At 50.5% G+C, this 24,151-nt stretch overlaps 1 protein-coding gene across 4 annotated transcripts in view; it reads left to right on the top strand.

Moving 5' to 3' along the window:
* ZBTB7C (zinc finger and BTB domain containing 7C) overlaps positions 1 to 24,151 on the top strand; it is a 386,806-nt gene that overhangs the window by 269,245 nt on the left and 93,410 nt on the right. The window contains exon 1 of one of the 4 annotated variants that reach the window (XM_512122.7): positions 7,080 to 7,465. The exons of the other annotated variants lie outside the window; for them this stretch is intronic. The gene's annotated coding sequence lies outside the window, so the exon portion shown is untranslated. Of the gene's footprint in view, positions 1 to 7,079; positions 7,466 to 24,151 lie in introns of those variants that run through there. 4 annotated transcript variants of the gene reach the window in all.

Below are 24,151 nucleotides of genomic sequence, written 5' to 3'. Positions count from 1 at the left end.
TAGTCCCAGCTACTTGGGAGGCTGAGGTGGGAGGATTACTTGAGTCTGGGAGGTTGAGGCTGCAATAAGCCCTGTTTGTGCCACTGCACTCCAGCCTGGGTGACAAAGTGAGACCCTGTCTAAAAAAAATAAAATAAAGGAAATGTTTTGTTTATGTAGTTGTTACATGGTAAAGAAAACTAAGAAAAAAAAAATTTTTTTTTTTGAGAAGGTGTCTTGCTCTGTCGCCCAGGCTAGAGTGCAGTGGTGCAATCTTGGCTCACTGCAACCTCCGCCTCCCGGCTTCAAGTGATTCTTCTGCCTCAGCCTCCCGAGTAGCTGGGATTACAGGCAGGCACCACCACGTCCAGCTAATTTTTGTACTTTTAGTAAAGATGGGGCTTTCACCATGTTGGCCAGGCTGGTCTCGAACTCCTGACCTGAAGTGATCCGCCCACCTCGGTCTCCCAAAGTGCTAAGATTACAGGTGTGAGCCACCGCTCCTGGCCTAAAGATTATTCAGGACTACTGCAATAGGGGTACTCCCGCTTGTCCTTGTTATATTCAGAGTTGGGCCGGACTGCAATAGGGGAGAGGGATCCGGGTTCAGCACCAAATACAAAGACAAGTACGGATTTATAGCCAAGGTGCAGAGGGTGGTGAGTGGATGGAAAATTACCAAGAGGAGACATCAAAGGTAGGGGGATCCTCGCTGAACTGACTTAACAGGATTCTTGCAGAAGGCAGGCCAGCAGGTCAAGATGATTAGATATCAAGGGATGGGGGATTCTTGCTAACCTGACTTAGCAGCATTTTTGTTAAAACTGGACTAGGCAGGCCAAAGACAGGGCCCAAGGACAAGAGGGGGCTCAGAGGAACCTGTCTGAGGTTTATTGAAGGAGAGAGTCTTTGTCAGCTCTTAGGAGCTGACAAAGGGAATGTGGGTCATGATGACAGTTTGCAGCTAATGTAGGCAGACCTCAGCTCTTGAGGCTGCCTAGACTCTCAGGGATCCTGGCTTGCACACAGTAAGTGGTAATTTAATATAAGGTGAATTAGTTGTTTGTCCTAGGGTGAGGTTCTTTGTGCATTTTTTTCTTAGTTTTCTGTGCATAAATGTTCTCTTAAAAACAGAAAGTGTCTTTAGAAGCACAGAATTAAATCTTTCCCTTGCTTTGGAGGTAAGTGCCGGTAACCCTGCTGGAGGAAGAAAAAAGCACTCCCCTGGGAGGCAGATGGCCAAGGTTCCACTGCAGCAGCTCCACCTGTGCTCCCAGTGTGACCTCAGGCAAGTCACCTCCCCACCCTCAACCCCACTTCCTCACAGTATATGGGAGCTATAATGCTGCTCCTGGCCCCTGAGGGTGGGGAACAAATGAGATGAGAGGCTGCTGGAGATGGAAAAGTGGTTTGCCTAAGGATGGGGCTGAATGATCTGGACTCACCCACCTGAGTTCATGGTAGATGTTTATCTGTTTATTATCTTTCCCCTGCTAGAAGAAGGTCAGCTCCATAAGGGTGGAGACCACGTGGATTGTTCACCACTTTACAGCCAAAGCCTGGAGTGGTGTGGGGCACAGAATAGGTAGTACATACCTGTGAAGGGAAGGAAGGGAGAGAGGAGCAAAAGGAGGAGGAAGGGAGAAGGAAGGTGAACAGGAAGGAAGAGTCAAGAAGGGAGAGAGGGAGGAGTGAAGGAAGGAGGGAGGAAGGAAGACAAGAGGGAATCTGCCTCCCCTAGCTAGTGGTGCCACCCCCTTTCCTGCCACTATCCCACCTTGGCCAAATTCTGACCAAGCCCTCCTCCTCTGGGATCCATGGTGACAGGCCCAGCCACCCCCCCAACTCCTCCCCACAAGCCAGGCTTAGCTGAAGCTCCTGCCTGGCACCCTCCCCTCCTCCCACAGTGGGTGCCTGATGGTGTTACCTGATACAGTCTGGGAGGAGGGTGAGGCCCTGGCAGCCCTGGGGCCCTCAGGCTGTGAGCAGAGGTCTGGGACCCCGCACAGCCTACTGTGCAGCCAGCCAGGCTAGGAGTCCTGCCCTGCACTCCAGCCTGGCAGGGTACTTTCCCACAGAGAGAACAACCCAGCACCCTGTGCTTGGCCCACACCTCCCCCTCGGAGGTTCCTGAGGGCCCCAGACAAGCACCGGCTGGTCTCCCAGTGCTCCTAAATGGGAGGCAGGCTCTGCCGGCCCCCAATCCTCCCTCTGGGGCTACAGCTCCTTGCGCTTGCCTTCCAGCCCCTGCAGGACAGGGCAGCCAAAGGCCAGTAAGCCCAAAGGACTCCATTTCTCTGGATCACCATTATGTTCTGGAAGAAGTGGAGGAGTTTGATGGAGTCTGGCAAACGGCCGATAGGTTCCAAATGGCTGGGTTGCCCCCCTAACACACAGTGGCAGAAATGTATGTAGCCTTGGCAACTAACAGATTTGGGTAAACTCGGTGACCATATAAAGGGCTGTTAAAGTGTAGCTTAGCTTCAGTTCGTGGCTCCCTGTCTGTTCTCGATGCTAAATGGCAATGCATTATTATTTCAAATTGGCATTTAATACATTTCAATAAAATCTGATCTGTGGATGAAAGTGATAGAGCCATGCCATTACAATCCACAGGTGCTAATATGCAAACAGTGGAGTTCAGAACGGTGAGGTCATAGCCTGTGATTGGACAGGAAGCCAGAGGGGCCACGAAGGAAGAGGCTTGGCATGTCCCTCCTCCCTTGAGCTGGTTGCATTTTCTTTCAGTTTTCCTCAAAATTTAATTAAACATTTGTTAAGCATCCAAGAAGTACAAGGAGGAATGACAAGTGGAGCCTGTGTTAAATGCGGTGTGAAATGTTCACTCCAGCGACAGAAAGACTGACCCGCTGCCCACGCCACCATGACACCATAAATATTAGCCTTCCTAGTGTGATGAGATTATGGGTTACTTTTCCCCCCCGGTTCACAAATTTTCTCTACAATGGAAGAATTTCATCAAGACAAGATCCAGTCCTTCTGTTTCCCAGATCTAGGATTCTCTCAATAAACACCTGTACCACACATACCTGCCTGGGGCCAGTGACATACCAGGCACGATACAGTAAGAAAAGATGCATGGGTCCTTGCCATCAAGTAGCCAACATTCTAGAGGAAGGGACAGTCAAATAATAAAATCAATGCGAGCATGAATCCTTTGATCAAGGGTCTGAAATAGATAATGGGGCACAAGATCCTAATTTATCTATGTGGTCAGGAAAGGCCTCTCTGAGGAGGTGACATTCCTGCAAGACCCAAAGTTGGGGGAGCATTTCAGGCTGGGAAATTTGCATAAGCCAAGTCCCACAGCAGGAAGGAGAAGGAACAGTGAGGGGGGGCGGTGCAGGGGGGATGCCTGTCTGTGATTGCAGTATGGGGTGCAGGGAGTTTGGCGAGAGAAGGGCCTTGAGGGCTATGGTGAATAATCTAAAGTGCATGTGAGTGCCCTATGACAGGACCAGATGCCTGTTTTAAGTGGATTGCTTTGGCAGTCGTGTGGCGTTGGGCCGAAGGAGCAGAACAGGAATGGGGCAGAGAGACCAGTTAGGAGGTGCCTGTAGAAGTCAAGGTGAGAGGGGATAGAGGCTCCGCCAAGGGCAGCAGTGGCAGAGGTGGCAGGAAGAGGGCAGGTTCGAGCTCTATTTTGGAGACAGACTCGCTGATGGATGGTTTGGGTGGGGGCGGGGGTGGGGGCCAGGAAGGACAGGGAGGCAGCAAGCGTGGTGCTGAGTTTCTGGCTTGAGTATCACTCATTCCCATGTCTGCACATCCTCTAGGATGACTTGCTTCAGCACTCTACCAAAGGCCAACCTCCATCTCAGCCTCCCCCTGCCTAACAATACCCTCTTGGGTTCAGGAAGAGTCATTACCCTGCTTGTTCAGATGGATAAACTGAGGCATGCATCAGCAAACCACACTGCCCCTTAGGGAACCAATTGTATGAACCAAAGAGCCAGAGCTTGAACCCCAGGGTTGCCTTGAGTCACCAGAGTCACAAAGATGCAGTGTGATGTCCAATTTTATCATATGTCAGGCGGTGTGACCTTAAACAAGTTGTAAAACCTCTCTGAGCTCCAGTTTCCTTATCAGTAAGATGGAGGAAATAACAAGATCTACCTCACAGCGTGGTTGCGTAGAGTGAGGGCATAGGCCCTCAGTCGATATTAGTATACTCTTTGCAGATCACAGAGCTCATACATGTGTCTGCCTCTTTATGCACGTGTGTGCAGACACTGTATCTGCGTGTGCTTGTGGGCACAAAGCTGTTTGTGTGCCTACATTACAACCCCAGCAGATGACTAGGCCCTGCTGAGGTTTCAAGTTAAGACAGTAGCATGTTTGCTTATGTGCTTCTGTTTAGCTTTCTGAGCCATGCTCGGTGGTTGAAGTAGGAGCTTTCGTCCTCACTGGAACATGAGTGAGTTGTTGAGTTTGGAGCCAGCTGTGAAAGTCAGGGCAGGCTTGCCGTGTGAAGCCAGCGGGCTTCCACGTGCTCTGGCTGACCTGAACCGGGAAGGCGGGGAACCAGAGGTGGGGGCTGAGAAGGGCTAGGGCTGGAGGAAGGGAGCTGAGGAGGAGGAGGAGGCCAAAGAGGGCCTAGGAAGGAATCCAGGCCCAAAAGGAAATGCACACTCAGATCTGGAGTCTGGTGCATCCAGAGCCCCTTCTGTGGGTGGCTTTGGGAGCCTCCCCTTGCCCTCTCTCCCCACCCACTTCACTGAGACTGCTTTATGTTCCTGTTCCCAGGAGGCAGCTGGCACCGAGGGAGGCTGGAGGGGTGGTGGGGCGGGGCTCCCCACTTTGTGCCCAGAACCATTCCGAAGGGTGTGTCCCAGCAGGGCACACACACACAGTGATTAGGGGGAGGGAGGAGTGGCATTCACTGTCCACTGCAGGACCCAGCCGGTGGGCTGGACAGCAGCCAGCTCTCCCCAGGCTCTTGGCTGCAATATCATTGGCCCTGGCACCACCCATAGCCTACCCAGACACTCCTTCCAGTCCGGGGGCTGGAACCCTGGCTAGGAGGAGCCGCCTGGGGGTAAGCTGGGCTGGGCACCTCAACTCTGTGCACCCCTCCCTACAGCTTCCCTCCCACATCCCGCTCCAGCTGGGTTTGAAAAGGTGCTCCCATCCTTCCTCCTCTCCAAACAAGGCCCTGCCCTGCACTCTCTCCTTTCAGCCAGAAGCTGCACCCATAAACTGGCTCTACCTCATAGACCCCCTCCTGTTTTCTTAACTACTGAGAGAACCCTCTGAACCAGGCCAGCTGCTGGCTTTCCCCAGTGACTCCCCCTCCTGCCTCCACTCCCGCACCTGACATGCCCTCCTCTCCTGCTCCCTGCAGCACCATCTTCCAGGCCTGCCCAGCCCCACTCCTCCTGTAGCCCTGTCCCTGTGAGCCTGCCTTACTAACTGCTCTGCAAAAGCACTGCCCTGTTCCTTATGCACCCACAGGGTGCTGGATGCACCTTGCCCCACTGTCCAGTCCGCCTGTGCTTTATCTGCCCCACAAGAAGAGAGGCTCCGAGGTTGGCACCCCACTGCACCCACCCCACCTCCACCCAGGCCGCTGAGGCAAACCCTTTACGGGCACACAGCAAACACTTCTGGATTCATACTGATTCCATCCAGGTTATGTGTTGGCACCTTTACCTCCTGGGGTCTGGGAGTGGAGTGTGGAGTTATGCTTCATTGGATATTTAACTAGTGCCTTTGTGGACAAAGGGATTTGACTTCTCAGTCTTTGGCTTGGGTGTTCCGGGAGTACCTGGTTTTTGATAAAAAGCTATGGAGTCATCCAATCTTGGAAACTGTCCACCTGCTCTGATGAAGCACCCCTGCTTCTTCCCTTCAGCACCCAATTCCCTGACCTAGCAGCCTCTCCCCACCACATCCTGGCTACCCAGCCTCTCTCTCCCCTCACGCAGCAGTCCACAGCCCTCTTTCCACAGCATGGAGGGTTTGACAGATGCATTCTAGTCTATTGTGGAAATGCCTGCTCCCCTGCCTGCAGCAGTGGGTATTTACAGTTTTAGAGGGAACCACAGAGAGAGACCCGACCTTTCCTGCCTTCCTGACGCAAGTTTCCCTGCCTCTCTGGGGCAGGCTCCCTGCAGAGCATACCCCGAGAAGGAATGAATCTCTAACATTGGAATTTCAGGCAAGGGGCACCTGTTGGAGGAGATAGTTTTGTCTGAACCATCTTTCTGGGGCTCTGCAAAGCACAGCCTCATCCCTGGACCTTCATGGCCAATGCACCTTTGAGATTTACTTCTGGTTTCAGGATCCTTTAAGGCTCATGGCCTGCCGGAGAAGAGTGGCAGAGGCCATGGAAGGCCAAGCACCTCATTGGACTCTTGTTTTGTGCTTATTTTCCATGGCACCAGGGTAAGATGATCAACAGGAAAGATTCACTCCCCTGGCGCTTCCCCCATTTCTGAGAACAGTCAGCAGAGGTATCAAGGCATTAAATGGTTATTTCCTCCAGGTGACCAGTCAGTTCCAGGGTAAAAGAGGCCTGACAGCTCCCAGCTGTCCAGAGCCTCCCAGGTGGCAGTTTTCAAGAAGGCTTGAAGGAGAGGTTTGTGTGAGGTTTGAAGGAAAGGCCTGGGAGAGGGTGTTTGGCCACACCTCTGTGATTGGTGGCTGGCCCACCCCAGTGTGGACTGCCGGAATCTCCAGTTGGCATTTCTGAGTCAGCCTGCGTGATATGTCTGTTTGTTCGAGGGGAAGGGGGTGTCTGTGGGTCCCACCCACAAGGTCTCATGACCCCCAGCGGAGGAGGGAGCTGCAGTGCTGTGGTTACTTCCTGCACTCCCTCTTTTTTTTGTTACTTAAAGGATTGCTGTGCAGTGTTTGATTTGGTTAAGTTACACTCACGACCCTGTAAGGAGAAAACATATAATTCTAGTAATTTTATTGGGCTTAGGTTTCAGGCAAATGGAAATAAATTGCCTCTAAAAAGACAGACACGCTGAATTGAATAAAACAATAATAATAAAAAGCCTCCCTTGCTTTGAGATAAGTGGTAAGTCATTTTGTGAAGTACTAGAGAAGGGGGGGGGGGAACCCACAAAAAACAAAACGGAGGAACCCGGGAGAAAGGAGGGGAAAAGAAAAGCTCCTCCACCGCCCTGGCCTTTATTTCTGCTTTACCTTTTCCAAAGAGCTTAATTTGGTGTCATAAAGTGAAGCGTAACGCGCGAGTGGTGAGACCTGCGCTTAACAGTACAGGTGGACCAAAGGGGCTCCCGGCCAAATACTTCTGGTTGGAGGGAGGGGAGGGAGTGCTCTCTCAAAACCACTCCTGGAATGGCTTAACTCGCCCAGCACGAATCAATGACAACCTCCCGCCGGCTGCGGCAGGCTCCCGCGAGCAGCGCGGCCGCGTGGATTCCCAGCCCGGGACCCTGGCGGCGCTCAGGACACGGCCCGGGCACGAGCGCGGCGTCCCCCGGGCGGCCAGGTGGGTCTGCGGCGGCCTCGGCCCGCCTCTGGGCTAGGATCGGGGCTCTGGGGAGCCCAGCGGCCGGGCCGTGGGGGAGGGGGTGGGGGAGGAAGCCCTTCCGGGCGGCCGGGAGAGCTCGGGCGCTGCGGGCATTCTCGCTACGCGCTGCGGGGACCCTGTGGCCGGGTGGCCGCGGGGCGGCTCCGGCTGGCGCGGGTGGCGGCGTCCGCAAAGCGTTCAACTCCCCCCGCCTCGCCGGAGCTCCTGCGGGGCGTGGGGCCACGCACCTCTTCCGAAATAGGAGAGAGGATCTGGAACTCTGCAGAGAGCAACTCTCGCCGCTGCCCCATTGCCGCCGGCCCACGCCAGCGGGCTCCTTTGGGGCGAGGGGCCAGCCGAAGGAACGTAAGGGCACTCCGAGAGGGAGTTGCGGGTGTACATTGGTAGTTTAAATTGTCTCCCCCAAGAATGCTTGGTCCTCCTGAGAGTCAGATGCAAAACTTGGGGACGGGAGGGAGGGGGGACAAAAGCCATGGCAACTTGGCAAAAGTCGAGGTCCGGCGATACGGGCAGAAATTAAAGGAGCGATTGGCAGAAGTCCAGCTAGGCGCGCGGCGGGTGTCCTGTCAGGTCCCTGGGCTCAAATCGCGCGCTGAGCTGGGTGGGTGGGGGGCTCTTCCCTGGACTCCAACCTGGGGGTGAGTGGATGGGGAGCACTCCCACCCGAGCAGGCGAGTCGAGCTGTAGTCTCTCAGCTCCGGAGGCGGCCCGGTGTGGGTGGCGCAAAAGGACTGACCCCGTGCGTCCCCACTCCCGCGGGCGCCCGGGCCCGCGTCACCCACTGGAGCGCCTGAGTTCCTGCAGGCGGGCGCAGCGGCCGCGGGGCTGGCCTGGGAAGGACGATGGAGAGAGCTTCCCCCTAACCCAGCACCCACGCCCCCCTGCCCGCCACCCACCCCGCGCGGAGCATCCAGCGTCGGGTCCCCCACCCCGTGCTCTGTGGTGAGGGCTCCGGGGTCGCTCCTTTCTGTTCCTGGCTTCCGTTGTCCCGGCTGTGTCTGTGCCGGCAGGCGGGTGGGCAGCGGGCGGCTGCCTTCTTTCTTTTAATAGCTGGTACTCAGCTTCGCGCAGAAGGAAGCCCCACTCCAGTGACTTATTGGTCAGCTAGTGGCAGACCACTTCCAGTTCTTCTAAATGCGGAATTTTGAAAATAGAAAGGAAGTGATTGAAACAATCGAGCAGTTTCTCCAGATGAGATAGAAGATTTTTTGGAAGGGGGAGGGGCGCGCTGGCTTGGAGGTGGTAAAGGCTCTGCCAGGTTCAAGTTTCAGCTCCACTCCCTCCGTCCCCCTTCTTTCACCCAGTTAAATCCTCTCTGGGCTTAGAAAGGCTCAGGAACCCCCGCTGGGTGAAACTCCAGGAAAGAAAAGTAGCCCCAGTGCCGGTCCTCCCCCCTTAAGGCACAACCTGGGCTGCATAGAAAAAGAACCCACTCTCCCAAAAAAGACTCATATTAGGCCACATCAGATATGAATCATTAGCCCCACTTTGCAGATGGGGAAACTGAGGCCCAAATGGGTTAAGTACATTGTCCAGGTAGTAGCAGAGGCAGGATTGAAAGCCACTCATTGTACCCCACGTCTTTTAGAATCTTACACTTTAATTGCAGAGACAGGACTCGCCTTGGTATAATTATAGTACAACAGAAAATAGTATGTGTTACACTTAATATTAACTTTTTTTAATGTCATTTTCTTTTTAAACAATCAGTCATTTATTCAACGCTATTGTATTGTTTACTGTATGTGTCCAGGTACCATGCTAAGTGCTGGGCATACATCAGTAACTGAAATCAGACGAGATCTCTGGCCTCTGTCAATGGGAATAGTAATAGTAATAGTAATAGTGCAACCCTCAAAGGGTTGGATGAAGTGAGATGGAGCCTGGGAAGGAGCCTGGGAAGCATTGCTGTTGAGAAGCAGCAGCAGGAGGCCTGGATGAAGAGGAGGAGAGGGAGAAGGAAGGAGAGGAAAGAGCGGGGAAGTTAGAATGACTGGAGTCTCCATGCTGCAGTCACCAGGACTTGTCCCTGGTTCAAGGGGATGCAGTGGAGTGCACACAGCACAGTCAGCCTCTGCCCCAAGTGCCCAGGAAGCTGTTTGAGTCCCTGCTGTTCAGATTATTCATTTAGGGTTTACAGTTGTGGGTTTCGAAGAGTCTGCACTTTTGGCACATGCCAGCTGGAGATGACAAGAAGAGGCCCAAACAGTCTCTGAGAGTACTGGCATCTCTCTCTGGATCAGTGCTGGCCGGGCTGAGAACTGTCCCAGGGTGTCACCCTCCTGATGCATCTGCCCACTTCCTCAGTGGCCAGGATGGCGTTTTCATAGGACTTGAGTTTAGCTTCAAGCGCCTGCCCTTACCTTTGGGGAGGGAAGCTTGTCTACACTCACAGGACTTGTTGGTAGCAAAGCCAAGACTAGAACCCAAGTCTCTAGACCATACATGGTTCACAGAGCAGCTCACTTTGGCCTTCCGGGGCGGTTTTAGGACTCAACTGAAAGACCCTTCATCCACTTACATCTCCACTTACAATGCCATTTCCTGAGAATCCTGTCCTCCTTCGTTTTAGCTGACCAGACATATCTGTCCTAATAGAATGGTGTTGGATGGATGTTTGAGACAGAGCAGCCAGAAATAATCTGGGGCGTTTGGCCTGTTAACTCTCCTTCCATCCTGAATGGTGTAATAGGTTTAAGATAACTACCTCTAAAATTAACTATCACTTTTGTGAGGAAGGTGAACTGATAAATCTTGCCTTGAAGCTATTACCCATCTGAGTGATGCTCTGGGACTTTCTTTCCCCAGAATTGTTACCGACTCCTGCTAGAAGAATAGTTTTTTTCTACTTCCTTTTCTTAAAAAAAAAAAAAAAAAAATCCTGGGTTTGAGGTCACAAGATCATATTGCATACTACCTTGATGTCGTGCTGCCAGAATAAAGGCATTTTCCCCCAATATTGAGATTATCAGCTTGATAAGGGCCGTGAGCACCCGGCTGGCTGTCCCAGTGTTTACAGCAATTACACAGGTGTATAATTGCATGGGGATGTTTGTTTGCTCAGCCCTTGCTCAGCCAGGCAGCCCTACAGGTTGGGCCAGGGAGAGAGCTGTTCAGTTTATTTTCCTTTGGCTGGGAACTGTGGAGATGAATAGAGGGAGGGGAATCGGGTTGAGAGATTGTTGCCAAGAGCAATTTGGAGTCTCCTTCATATTAGTCAGAGATTGTGTTTTTCCTTTCTAAAGCCGCCTGCTTCATGGTAACTTCCACGGAGGATTTATTTTCCATCTTGTGTGTGTGTGCTTGTTAATTTTTGTTTGATTTTTAACTTGCTGCACTTCTCATGACTTAGCAAAAAAAAAAAAATAGCGTGGGGAATGTGTGATGACACAGGCCCTTTATATCATACATTCTGCATGTTATTGCTTAACAAATTTGAATACTGATAGACCCTGAGGTATCATGATGGAGTGAAATGAGTAATTCCTTTGAAGGGAGAGTTTATCTTCAGTGGATGACTTTCAAAATTGCAGCATAATTTCACTTTCCCACTGTACATCTTGATCCTGTGTTTAGATAAATAGGAATGCTTGCTCTCTTCTGTCATTTTCCCTTTTGTTCCATTTGGAAGGCCCCCTCCATCTAGGCCTTGCTTGGAAGGGGATCAGCTAGAGTGGGCCTCCTTCCACTTCATCCGCACCCATGCACCTCCCTCCTCCATGCCAGAGGCCAGCTAGTGAGAAGGAGGTTCCCCCCGTGGGATAAGAGCTGCCCCGCAATGGTAGCTTGGCTTGTGTGTGCATGGAACACAGAACAGGAAAGCTTGCATGACCACAGGCTGCCCCTCCTAGGCCAGGAACCCCGGAGCAAGCTGTAATTCATCAGTCAATAACTGAGTCCATCCACTGAACAAATTGAGTGGAGCAACTCCGAGACTCCAAACTTGAAAAATTACCTAATAATACGGCACACGATCTATGTCGGCTTTTCCAAATTAGATGCAAACCAGATGCAAATGTACATGTGGCCCTCCCAAATGATATCATATAACTGGACTTGGCCTTCAGGAAAATCGGTGCTGCCTACACATATGCTTTGTACACATACATGCAGGGCTATTGCTTTCTTGGCTGTGGATTCTGGCTGACAATTCTGTTAAATTGTTTCTGGAGACAACAGGTTGGTCCGTTGGTCTTTCTGGAGCCACTGGAAGAGGTCACTGGAGAGATGACAGTGGTCTCAGCTCCTGTTGACACTTGCCATCCATAAGCCCTAGGGAAATCTAGCAGAGGCTGCCTCTATTAAACAGAACTTAAACAACAGAAACTTTTCTAATGTTTGTTTTGTTTCTGTTTTTCTTAATAAAACAGTCAATAAAATTTATTGAGATATAATTCACATAGCATATAATCCACCCATTTAAAGTGTAAATTCAATGGTTTTTAGCATATTTGCAGGGCTGTGTAACCATTATCATAATCAGTTTTATAGTATTTTGATTACTCCAAAGGAAATACTGTACCCATTAGCAGTCACTGCCCATTTCACCCCAAGCCGTCCTAGGTTACCAATAATCTACCTTTTGTCTCTATAGATCTGCCTATTCTGGACCTTTCGTATAAATAGAATCAGATAATATGTGGTCTTTTGTGACTAGTGTCTTTCAACTAACCTAACACTTTTGAGTCGTTAGCTTTGTAGCATGCATCAGTACTTCATTTCTCTTTATTGCTGAACAATATTCCTTGTATAGATATACCATATTTTATTTACCCATTCATAATGATATTTACCCATAATGGGTAAATCCATTTACCCGTGATGGATATATAGGTTGTTTCCATATTTGGCTTCTGTAAATAATGCTGTTTTGAACAATCATTTGCAAGTTTTTGTGTGGACCTAGGTTTTCATTTCTTTGGGGTATATACCTAGGAGTGGAATTGCTGGGTCATATGGTAACTTGATAGTTACCCTTTGGGAAACTACCAGAATGTTTTTTTACAGTGGCTGTACCATTAGACATTCCCACCAGCAGGTATGTGATGGTTCCAGTTTCTCCATATCCCCACCAACACTTGTTGATAATATGGCCTTTTTATTGTAGCCGTCCTATCTTTAAGGGTTTATATGCTCAAGGGAGCAGTAGCCAGGAAATATTCTGGGATCAGCTCAGCCATGCTTGCTTTCTGTAGGTATAGTGAGAGCCATTCAGACCTCTTGAGCATCCTGCACACCCTGGTGTTTCCTTTGCATGTCCCAGAGCTCTATACTGAGCTTTCCCTCTATGTTCCTATAAGACAGTCGCTTTGTATGGCTGAGTACTCTATTTCATGCTGATATTTCAGCTCCACAATGAAATCATTTTATCCCAGTTTTATGCCTATGGGACTGAATAGGATAACTAACACTCTTAACAAAGACAAATTTGAGCCAACTGGCATGGGGGAACTCACCTAGTTTGAAGACTACCAAACATTACAAAAAAAAAAAAAAAAAAAAAAAACTATCCTTTCATTAGAACATCCTAAGTCCTGGTCATTAGCCATTCTGTGGCATCATGTTCAGTGTAGGCAAACCTGAGGACCAGAAATGAATTCCAGTGCTTCTTGGAAGTTATCGTAATGGAATTTGGCTTGTATGACCCAAGAGCAGCCTGGACTATGCTCTGCTGTGAATGGACTCTTCACCATCAAATAGTGCTTAGTCCAGCAGTTCCTAAACCTGATTACATGTTGCAATCACCTATAAACTCTTTTAAAAGATTTCAGGCCAGGTGCCATGGCTCACGCCTGTAATCCCAGCACTTGGGGACGCGGAGGCGGGCAGATCACTTGAGGTCAGGAGTTCGAGACCTGCCTGACCAATATGGTGAAACCCCATCTCTACTAAACATAGAAAAATTAGCTAGGCGTGGTGGCGTGCACCTGTAATCCCAGCTACTAGGGAGGCGGAGGCAGGAGAATCGCTTGAACCCAGGAGGTGGGAGTTGCAGTGAGCTGAGATGGGACCACTGCACTCCAGCCTAGGTGACAGAGCAAGACTCCATCTCAAAAAAGTAAAAAATAAAAATAAATAAAAGATTATAGATGCCCATGCCTACCCAAGAAGTACTGAAGTTGAATCTCAAGGGAGGCCACCGGGTGCTTGGAGGTGATTGTGGTGAAGTCTGAGAACACTTTTTAACCTCTCTTTGCCTCAATTTCCTGACTTGAAATGGGGAGTTGGATGGATTACGCTGGTGTTCTCCACAGAGATTCACACAGCTGGCTCAAGCACAACAGATCTGTGTGGGTCTGGTTCTGCACAAAATTTTATTTATGAAAGGGGGCTTCTGCTGCTGAAAATGATTCAGAGAGCCTTTAAGTAGATGGTTTCTGAAGTTCAGCTTTGACCATTCTGAGTGTTGAGGACAATTTTCCCAACTTCTCGGAGGAGGATTAGCAGAGTCATACAAATGGCCGTTACTTGGTAAGACAGTCACGCTCTTCAAGGGCAAGGACCAGATCACCCGTGTTGTTGCCCTGGCTAGCTGTGTGCACAACTGTGATATGGTAGGATTGACCTAGCATCACTTTCTTCTCCCTCCCCACTCAGGGTCATCCCCGCCCAGTTCCCTTAAAGCCCCCAGAGCTTTGCTCCTCTTCTTCTATTATTATTTCTAATAGCGGCCCAGAATGTCACTCATTCAACCAACATTTCCCAAATACCTCCTGTAAATGACAAAGTGACTAAAGCTCCATTTCTGTCCTCAAATAATGCACCAGCACATTTTAAGCAGAGAAGCAGCCTGAGGTTAATCTCTAGAGGTGCAATTTCAGGGCTCCTTGATTGGGATGAAGGAGGATTTTGGAGAGGCCTGCATTCACAGCACGTAGGTAAGGCGACTCCACCCCTAACCCTGTCTGCAAGCTCTGCTCCCTTACCCTCCCCTACTGGGGCTCTGCCATCAGCAGGCTGCTCAGAAAATGCTTCTGTCATCCCTGGTCTCAGCCAGAGACCGCCCTCCTCCTCGACTCCCACCTGCTAGGGAGCAGGCAGGCAGAGGAGGGAAAGGGAGGGCCGGTTTATTCGGAGATCTGAGCTCCACACTCCAGACCTTGGCTTCCACCCCATAACCCTGACTGGACAATTCACAGGACAGCTGTGCTGTAGGGACTGAAATAATCACAGTTTATCAAAGCTGTCAGGGGGTGGGGAAGTGGGGTGGAGGAGGGACCAAGGGTTGCATTTCTGCCTTTCAACGAGAGAGAGGCCAGGTGAGGAAACTTGAGGCCAGGCCTCCATGCAGTGCCGTGCCTGGAGCCTCTCCCTCCCTTCCGGGCAAATGCACACACCAGTGGCATTAGAGACACTGCTTTGGGGTGTTTTGAGAGTTTTTTGTTTTTCATTTTTTTAATAGAAGGAAAAACCTTGAAGTTTCACTTGAATAGGGATTAATGTCTCTGTGGCCTGGACCTGCAGAGGAGGAGAAATTCTAGAAGGGTGGAAGTTGCAATTAAAGGAAACAGGTCTGATCTGCCTCCAACTGATCAGGGAGGGCTCCTCAGTTGGCAGCTTTGAAAGGAACATGTTTGGGGTAGTTTTCTGGGCATTGCTATGTGGTTTTTTTTTTTTTTTTTTGGACTTTCTCTGGGTGTGTGTGTGTCCTCAGTTAATACATAAACATTGGTTCTAACCAGGAGATGGGGACATTGGGAAGTTATGAAGCCACCCTGAGTGTGTCTTTGACGTTTGGTTTTTCACCACTCTCCTTTGGCAGTTTTTTTGGAGGGCAGTGAAATGGGCATTTGCAGCACACTTTTTTTTCCCCTGGTATCTTCATGCTTTTCCTACACTGCTCAAATTCCTCTCCCCACCCGCTGAGACCCACCCATCCAGGAATCTGTGTTCCAAAATCATCCCATCTAAGCTCTCAGCACCCTTTCAAACCCCTCACCTCATCCCCTCGTTCTGATGATCAAACCTAGTTATTAGGAAAATCCAGTTCTTTGCACGAATTCACATTAAGGTGTGGAAGAGACACTCACTACCACATGGTCCCCTTCTCAGGGTGTCTGTATTTGAAAGAGAAGGCTTACCTGTGCACACTTCTTTCTTTAAAAAAAAAAAAAATTATTTCAATAGCTTTTAGGGTACAAGTGGTTTTTGGTTACACGGCTGAATTATATAGTGGTGAAATCTGAGACTTTAGTGCACTCCTCACCCAAGTAGTATACATCGTACACAATATGTAGTTTTTTTATCCCTCACCCCCTTTCTACTCTCCCCCTTCTGAGTCTCCAGTGTCCATTATACCACTCTGTATGCCTTTGCGTACCCATCGCTTAGCTCCCAGTTACAAGTGAGAACATACGGAATTTGGTTTTCCATTCCTGAGTTACTTCGCTTAGAATAACAGCTTCCAGCCCCATCCAAGTTGCTACAAAAGACATTATTTTGTTCCTTTTTGTGGCTGAGTAGTACTCCATGGTGTATGTATGCCACATTTTCTTTATCCACTCATTGGTCGATGGGCACTTAGGTTGGTTCCATATCTTTACAATTGTGAACCGGCCAGCAGACATTTCTAATGATGGGACTCAGGCATAAGGAAAAAGCAAAGTCAGGCACTCTGGGCAGTGCATGGGGCCAGTTGTTTATTCGGGGAAGGGGACTTCCTAGACCACTTTAATCATGCCACATTTCTAGCCACTTGTGTGGCCGGTGCATGAGAACAGCCTGGCAGGCGGCTAAATGGAGAGGAGGATGAAGGGCCAGAGTGAGGGCACCTTGTGGGGAGCAGTCGGTTCGGGGCATTGCAGGGAGAACCAGGAGCTTCCCAAAGGTCAAGCTGAACTGGACAGCCCAGAGGCTGATGTTCAGGCAGGCAGGAGTGATTTCCTGTAGGCCTGTGGAGCTCTTCATGGTAACAGTAGGTATGACCCAGGGAAGGTTGGAGAACAAATGGAGCGAACATAAAGATGGAGCTTACGGGGTCCTCCAGATGACTCAGGCCTTGGGGAGGAGGCCCCTTGGCTGGGCTGGGCAGCCTCTGGCCGGCCCTTGTGGACACGCAGCTGTGGGGTTCTCAAATCCCCTGCCTCTTTCTCCCTCCCTTCTCCTGCCACTGCTCCCTGCCGAGGGGGCAGCTTCTCTCCATGTTCCCTCCCATCCCTCCTCTCCCACTCCTGTGGCGCACCCTCTGAGTGAACCTGGCTCCAACTCTTGGAAGCTTTTCCAATAACACAGTGGTGAACTCTCTGCAGCCCCAGGCAGAGGAGAGGAGAGGAGCTGAGCGTCGGCCAACCCCAAAGCCCACGCTGGGATGAAAGGCCGAGTGAGCCTCACGTGGGGAGAACCGAGGGGAGAACAGTGGGGCCCTGGGAGGAGAAATGCTGGCCCACAAGGCCTTCCTCACAACCAGTGGGGGCCATCCAAGGCAATGCCTCATCAGCAAAGACAAAGCAGCACTTACTGTATGCGGACCCCATGCTGACCCCTGTAGGACACCCATGCAGGTCTTTGGCCCCTTCCTTCTAAAGAGTTGTCATCCATTTAGCCAGGTAAGACCAGAACTAAAAATGAAGCAAGATTCTATAGAATCAGGCATGACATTCAGCTGAGTGGTACAAGAGAGACGGTGCTGTTCAGTGTCAGAGCATGGGGAGGAGGTCTCGACCAAGGGCTCAGGGGAGCCTTCAGGGAGGTGCTCTGAGCTGGGACTGATGATGAAGCAGTATGGCACAGCCTCTTAGCACATAGGCTCTGGAATCAGGGCCTGGTTCAAGTCTTACCTCTGTCATCTGCAGGCTCCGTGGCCTTGGACTAGTTACTTAACCTCTCTGTGCTACAGTTTCCCCATTTGCAAAATGGGGATGGAGCCTCCTAGGGTTGATGTGAAGACTGAATGAGGAAAGCCATCAGTGCCTGGCCTGTTGTGCACACTCCATAAGTGGTGACCTTCACCATTTACACAGAACCTTCACTGAGCCACGCGCATCTTCCTTCATTGCTCTTGCCCTTGAACCTTGAAGGTTCTCTTTTCCCTCCCCCTTTCCTCCTCCCTCTCCCATCTCTATTTCTTTTGCTCCCCCTTCTTCCCTGCCCTAAGGCTGCAGATGGTCACTCTGACCTGGGCCCAGGCGGAAAGGTAGAAGTCATTTTCTCTGTTTCCTGAGGCCAGCAAGACTTTAGATCCTCCACACAAATGCTCAGCCTTACAAGGGACTCCAAGAGGATTGCCCCTACCAGGTTGAAGAACTCCACAAACTCAGCATAGAGCTCTGGTCTTCCCCCCTTTCTCCCAGCACACACCTCTCCTCAGAGGGATTGATGAAACCTAAAGCAATGGACGTGTCACATGCCATTCAAATAACAAGCCTGGTTCATCACAATGGCCCCACTGCAAGCAGGTGTCCCCATGTAACGAGAAGCCAATGAGGGCATCTCCCCCGGGGAGCTAGAATGGGCTGAAATTTTTGAGACCAGCTAAGCAACACACTGTGGAAGTCAGGACAGGCTGGAGTCCACAATCAGTTCCAGGTGATTGGATTCAAGAGCCACTGGGGGTCACACTGTCTAGGGCTGTCCTCAGAGCCCCGCTCTCATAAGGACAGAGGAGAGTGGTGCCCAGGGCTGTCTTCAAGCCCCAGGGTATCAGAGGGTATATTAAAGACACAGGTGTTCTGATGTGATTAATAAGACCCTTCTTAGACCTGTCTATGACAAATCCTGGTCTGCTCTTAGACTAAATCACTTACCAATGATAGTGAAGAATTATCTCATAATGGATTTTTTAAAATAATTATTATCAGAGACTGAGAACAGGTAATAATAATGGGGAAAGTCAGCCTGAGAGGTAATAAAGGAAAATAGAAAATACCTGTATGTAAATTTTTGAAATGATATCCTTTGAAGAAATCAAATGATATAAAAAATGATGTATCCCTGAAGCATAGTCCTGGCCAAATGTGCAGTACTCCCTGGGAGCCTGACTGCACGGTGCGCAGTGCTTCTCTACTGACCCTGCCACCAGCATGCCAGCTCCCCTCCTCTTGGCAGGGCACTTCCAGGATCACTTGCCCAAAGCACACTAGGTAAAGAGAGTTGCACGATGATATCTTGCATTCTTAGAATGCGTGGCTAGCGACCTCAGTGCAGCCACACCACACCAGACTTTATCTGCTGTACAGTGTCTCCTGGGGCTGCCCAGGCAGGGTTCCTGCCCTGGATCACCTTGTCTACTGGGGCCACCTAATGAGGGGCAAGGCAGACAATGGTAGGACATCAGAAGCCCTCCTGGTCTAAAAGTTCTTCCCTGGTGGATGGTGGACCCAGAATAAGGATCTGCCTGACCCCCAAGACCAACTCCACAGTGCTTCACTGCCTCTCCAGCCATCATATTGTTATGGCCAGCACCTCTGTTATCCTTCCCCTGTCTGCTGTGGTCTGGGGAACAGGGTTAGCCGAATCCTGAAACAAGTTGCCATTTACACCATGGCACAGAGGGCTGTCCATGCACCCCATTAAGGGGGTTCCCTAGCAAGGCAGCCAGCCACCAGTAGCTCAGGGGTGCAAAAACAGATGTCTGTAAGGCAGCCAGAGGGAGATGCACCTTTCAGGGCTGGGGCCACCTTCTTCCTACGGACACTATCTAGTCCAGAATTCCATTCAGGAGTGAGATCCCTTACACGGCTTCCACAGCAGGAAGCCCTTACTGGATAAGAATCCACTTAGATCTGGGTTCCCACCTCAGTTCACCCACTTTCTAATTGAGTCACTGTGGACTACTTGGAACTTCTGAGTCCCAGGTTGTTTATCTGTTCAGTGGGATAATCATAGCTGTCCTCTGAGCTGATGAGAAGATCAAAAAGATAAATTATGCGATATATCTAGCACACAGTAGCTATAATTTTGAAAGTAGTTTTTGACTCAGAGCTCCCATGCAGCAAACCTCTGCCCCTCCCCTGCTTCCCAGTGGCCCCTGCATTCTGCCTGTGACCGTGGCATTTCTCCTCCACGGCTGATGAAAGCTGAGGGTGTGGCTCAGCAGTTGCTGCTCCTGCCTTGACCTGGCCCTAGACTCCATCCTGGCTGTCCCAACTGGCCACCGCTGCTGTCCTCAGAGCAGAGAGGTGGAGAGAGGGGAAAACTGCAAGGGGCTTTCTCCCAACCAGTGTTAAAATTCTGCCTGTCCATTCCCAAAAGCTGTCCTTGCTTTCCTGCTTTCTCACCCACCCCTGCTCCTTGAGGAACTGGAGCCCCCTGGGCTGGCTCAGATAGCACTTCACAGACACCAAACCAAAAATGCCAGCCAGCATCCTATCAGGATTCCTGGGTCTCAGCTACCTGAGGGTGAGTGCTCAGCCTTAATCCCATGATGCTGGAACCGTTCAGCCCACCATCTCCAAACCCCTGCAGGTGCCCAGAGACCCTAGTAATCCTCACAGAACAGCAGGGGGCAATGCAGATTCACCCCACCCCCTTCCAGCTGGCTCCTCTGTAGTAATAATGAACTTAATATACGATAAACAATAACTGAGTAGTAAAAGCATGTGCAAAAGATAATTAGTAACAAAACACCATGGTTCTCAAAGGTGGTTGGTTGCATTTTGCTTGGCTCTAAGGACTGTGGTGCAGATTCTATTCCAGCATGTGCTGTTGACTTCCAGGAAAGGTACCTGCTACTCAGTGTCTCCTAATACATTCACATGAGGGACCCATTCCCACCGCCTGCCATCCCAGGCTTGCCTAAGGGTTGCAGTCAGGCAGACAGACTGCAGGCTTTGTTCGGCTTTTTCATCATCTCCAGAGAATCCGACATTTCTAGGTAGAGGTCACCATGCCCCAAAGTAACTGATGCCAATTAAAGGGGCCCAGCCTGCCTGGAGAGTTGGGGAGATAGTACCCAGCCTATGATCCCCAGGTCATGGGGTTAACTTGACAACTGAAATGATTCCTCACAGAGAGCTTTGCCTTAATTGGCATATTTCCTGGCTGGCTGAGCCCTGCAGGAAAGAAACCATCCCACTGTCCCCAGGCTACATCACCTCCTGTCCATCAGGGACCCCAGAGCTGAACATCGAACATAAAATATGAGAGAAACAACCCTTCACATTAACAAAAAAAAAATCGTAATATACATGTTTATGTTTACAATCTCATTAATAAAAATATACACGATCATTTCTAAGGAGAGCTCTTTTATAAGGATGCATCCTGCAGCACTTACTTCTATATTCACCATTCTTATACTGCTCAGAGCCTGAACTACAAAATTAACCCTGAATGTTGCCATATGACTGACTTTTCAGTATTGTCTTCCCTGTTTGAAAGGCTGGGTTCTCTGGGCAGCCGACCAGGAAGCAGTTTAACATGCAGGATGTTTGTTAGGAGTGTTCAGGGGATCAACTCCTGCAAGAGGCAGGGGGAGGGAGGGAGTTGCTGCAGCAATGCCAGCCCTACCACTTATGCCAACCCCACAGGGACCTCTGGGGCTGAAAGGGCCTCTTCAAGTTTGTCCCAGCTTGGGCCAAAACGCCCAGGCCTCTGATGCCCTGCATAGTCGCTGAATGTGCAGTTCTTGGAAGGCGTGACTTTGGGCCAGGTGGCTCTCTGCAACCCTGATGGGGCTGTCCTGAGCTGAGGGCTGAATGCTGACCTTGCTCCCAGCAGCTGGGGTCCCCATCTGGGTGGCTCATCTCTGTGCCCTCTGCAGCCTGGATGTGACTCATTTTTCTCATTCGTTTGTAAACTTCCTAGAGGGAGGAAGTATATCCTATATTGCTTTCTCTGTCCCCCTTTCAACCCCTAGCATGTGATCACTTGATGGGTGATCACAAAGCAATCAGTGATCCACATGGAGGTACAGCCATAGGCATCAGGCATGCTTGCTCTCTGTGTCTGGGGGCAGCTCACCCAGGTACCCACAGCTGCCAGGAGAGAGATGCTACAGCCCAGGGTGTCAGGCCCCTCCGGACAGAGCCCCAAGGACAAGTTCGACCAGCCCCATAGATCCGCATCCCCTCCTGCAAAGAGTCAGAGTCCAAGAGGGAATATTTCAACTTTCTTGTGTGTGTGTTGGGAGTGGGGGGCGGTTAGAGTGCATGCAGTACATAAGCAGCTCCCATCTGGTCTGTTCATTCACTCATCCGCTCATTCATTCGTTTGCTGAGCAGCTACAATGGTGCTAATATAGTGGAGGCTTAGGTGTGGGCAGTTCTTCTTCCTCCTGGGTTGGACTGAATATACAGCAGGACAAGAATCCTGGAAGCCCAAAGTAGCTAGTTCATTCACTGGGAAGGCCACTCCCCACCACCTGAACTCCAACCCTTGCATTTTGCTGCCCGTTTCGGATACTTCACCAGAGCCTGTTGTAACATATTAAGTCAGTAATCACAGGGATTACTGTGATCCCAGCCCTCACCAGCCTCAGCTGCTCTGGGCCTTCTCAGAAGAATTGGCTGCAACCATCTGGCACCATGAATTTAATGGTGCCTCTTGCTTGGAGGCCTCTTATACAGGGAGCTTGCACGTGGGCAGGACAGCATGATAGTCTCTGCCCTCCACCTCCCTCATACCCTACTGCAGCACCTGTGTGCCTATAAAATAAAGATGAAACAACTACATTTTCATAACAAAAGAGAAAAAAATGACCAACAATCAGCCAAAGGTAGGAAAATGGTAATATCAATTGTCGACCATCCATTCAGTTGAATATTATACGCCATTAAAATAACAGATCCAGACACTGTACAGCAACATGGACTGGGTTCTGAGGCCCTGAAGAACTGTGCTGCCCACACCTCTGTGCCTACACTGGGCTGTGCTGGCATTGCTGTTCGTCCAAGAAGATCTCAGTTTCCACAGCCTCTGAGGGGTTTGGTCACGGCAACATGAACAGCCAGATCTAGATGGCTCCAAGCTCAGCTGGCTCGGCTGCAGGAGCCTGGCACCTCCTCCCCACACCTGCAGGAAACCTTCTGTTATGCTGTAAGTCACCAGGGACTGCAGCATGTCACTGGGCCCCAGGCACAGGTCAGCTCAGGCCTTAATGCTGTATCCTCCACATCCATGGGTCTCTGCTGCTGCTTGGTGAGAACACTGTCTCCCCTAAAGCCATCCTGAGCCCTCGGGACACCAGAGCCACTCTGTGCCCAGCACAGCCTTTTCCCTCTCCCTGTACCCACATTGTCATCAGGGCCCAGGTCCCCCGCAGTGCTCAGCCTCTCTCCTAAGCCCTTATTTTACAGATGGAAACCTGCCTCTCAGGCCAGGTGATGGCTCACACCATCAGTCTTGCTATCTCCTACCTGTACCCAGCCTCTCATTCAATCCAAAAGCCTTCATGTGAATTGCTGCCCATCAGTTTCACATGCTGCTAAATCCAGAATCCCATTTGCCCTAGGGAGACACCCTCATAGAGCCACTGTTACTGCAGGTATGTACCAATGGGAGGCATCTCATCCAGGCTCAGAGGGAGCTAAGAAGTGGATACAGGGTCAGTAAAGTGTGGGGGCTGGGAGTAGTTCTAGTGTGTACATCGCTTAAATTTGCCTTTAATATTTTGGTACAGTAAGTGCATTTTTTAAAAAAAAAAGTATTAAGCCAACTTGAAAAGATTTATAGAAGTTTTGAGACACACAAGAGCAGCTGGGACAGCATCCCATCCCTGGGCTCTGATGACAGTGGAGGGACACAAGCTAACTGTGAGATGCAGTCACATGATGTCTGACAGTTGCTTATACAATGGTTTTGCCACCAGATGGGTATTCCACCTCCTCTTCCTCCCCTACCCACAATTCCTGGGTTATGGCCTGCTGATGGCCTGGATCTCTGTCTTCGAGGGACAGCTTTCTTTCAACTGGAGTAGAAGCCTGGGAAGAACAGTGCTCATGGGCATGGCTCTGCAGGGAGCGCAGGAGTAGGTGTGAGAAGTGGCTGCCTTCCCCAAGACCAGGGGCAGGTCTGGGGGCTTGTGCCTGCCCTGGAGTCCTGGCAGAGACTCCTGAGGCACCCACTTACTCTCTTGGTACCTCCCAAAATCAGTCGGCCTCCTGCAGCCATGCTTCTGTCCTTCAGGGCTGGTGTTCCAGGGATGTAAGTGTGCAAACTGACCTTGCTCCTTCCCAGCATCCTCTGCAGGCAAGGCAGGCAAGGCCCGGAGCTCTGATTGTGTGAATGATGCCAAAGGAGCCGCTTCATTTAGTCTCCAAGTGAATAGGGTTGTGCAGACCTACTTGCTGGGGGCAGGTTAGAGTCTCTTTGCTTCCCACTTTCCCTCCTCCCCCAGTGTCCATTAGTTCCTAGACACATCCCTGTCCTGCTAGCACTAGTTCCTACACATATCCCTGACCTAACCACTTCTTTTTTTTTTTTTTTTTTAAGACGGAGTCTCACTCTGTCACCAGGCTGGAGTGCAGTGGCGTGATCTCAGCTCACTGCAATCTCCACCTCCAAGGTTCAAGTGATTCTTCTGACTCAATTGGGACTACAGGCACCCACCACCATGCCCAATTTTTGTATTGTTGGTAGAGATAAGGTTTTGCCATGTGAGCTAGGCTGGTCTTGAACTCCTGACCTCAAGTGATCCGCCCGCCTCAGCCTCCCAAAGTGCTGGGATTACAGGCGTGAGCCACCATGCCTAGCCATTACCTGACCACT

This window comes from Pan troglodytes, chromosome 17, assembly GCF_028858775.2.
Source record: "Pan troglodytes isolate AG18354 chromosome 17, NHGRI_mPanTro3-v2.0_pri, whole genome shotgun sequence".
Taxonomy (NCBI): Eukaryota; Metazoa; Chordata; class Mammalia; order Primates; family Hominidae; genus Pan; species Pan troglodytes.
Note: the sequence above shows the minus strand (reverse complement) of the source record. Positions and strands in the feature narration are given on the sequence as shown.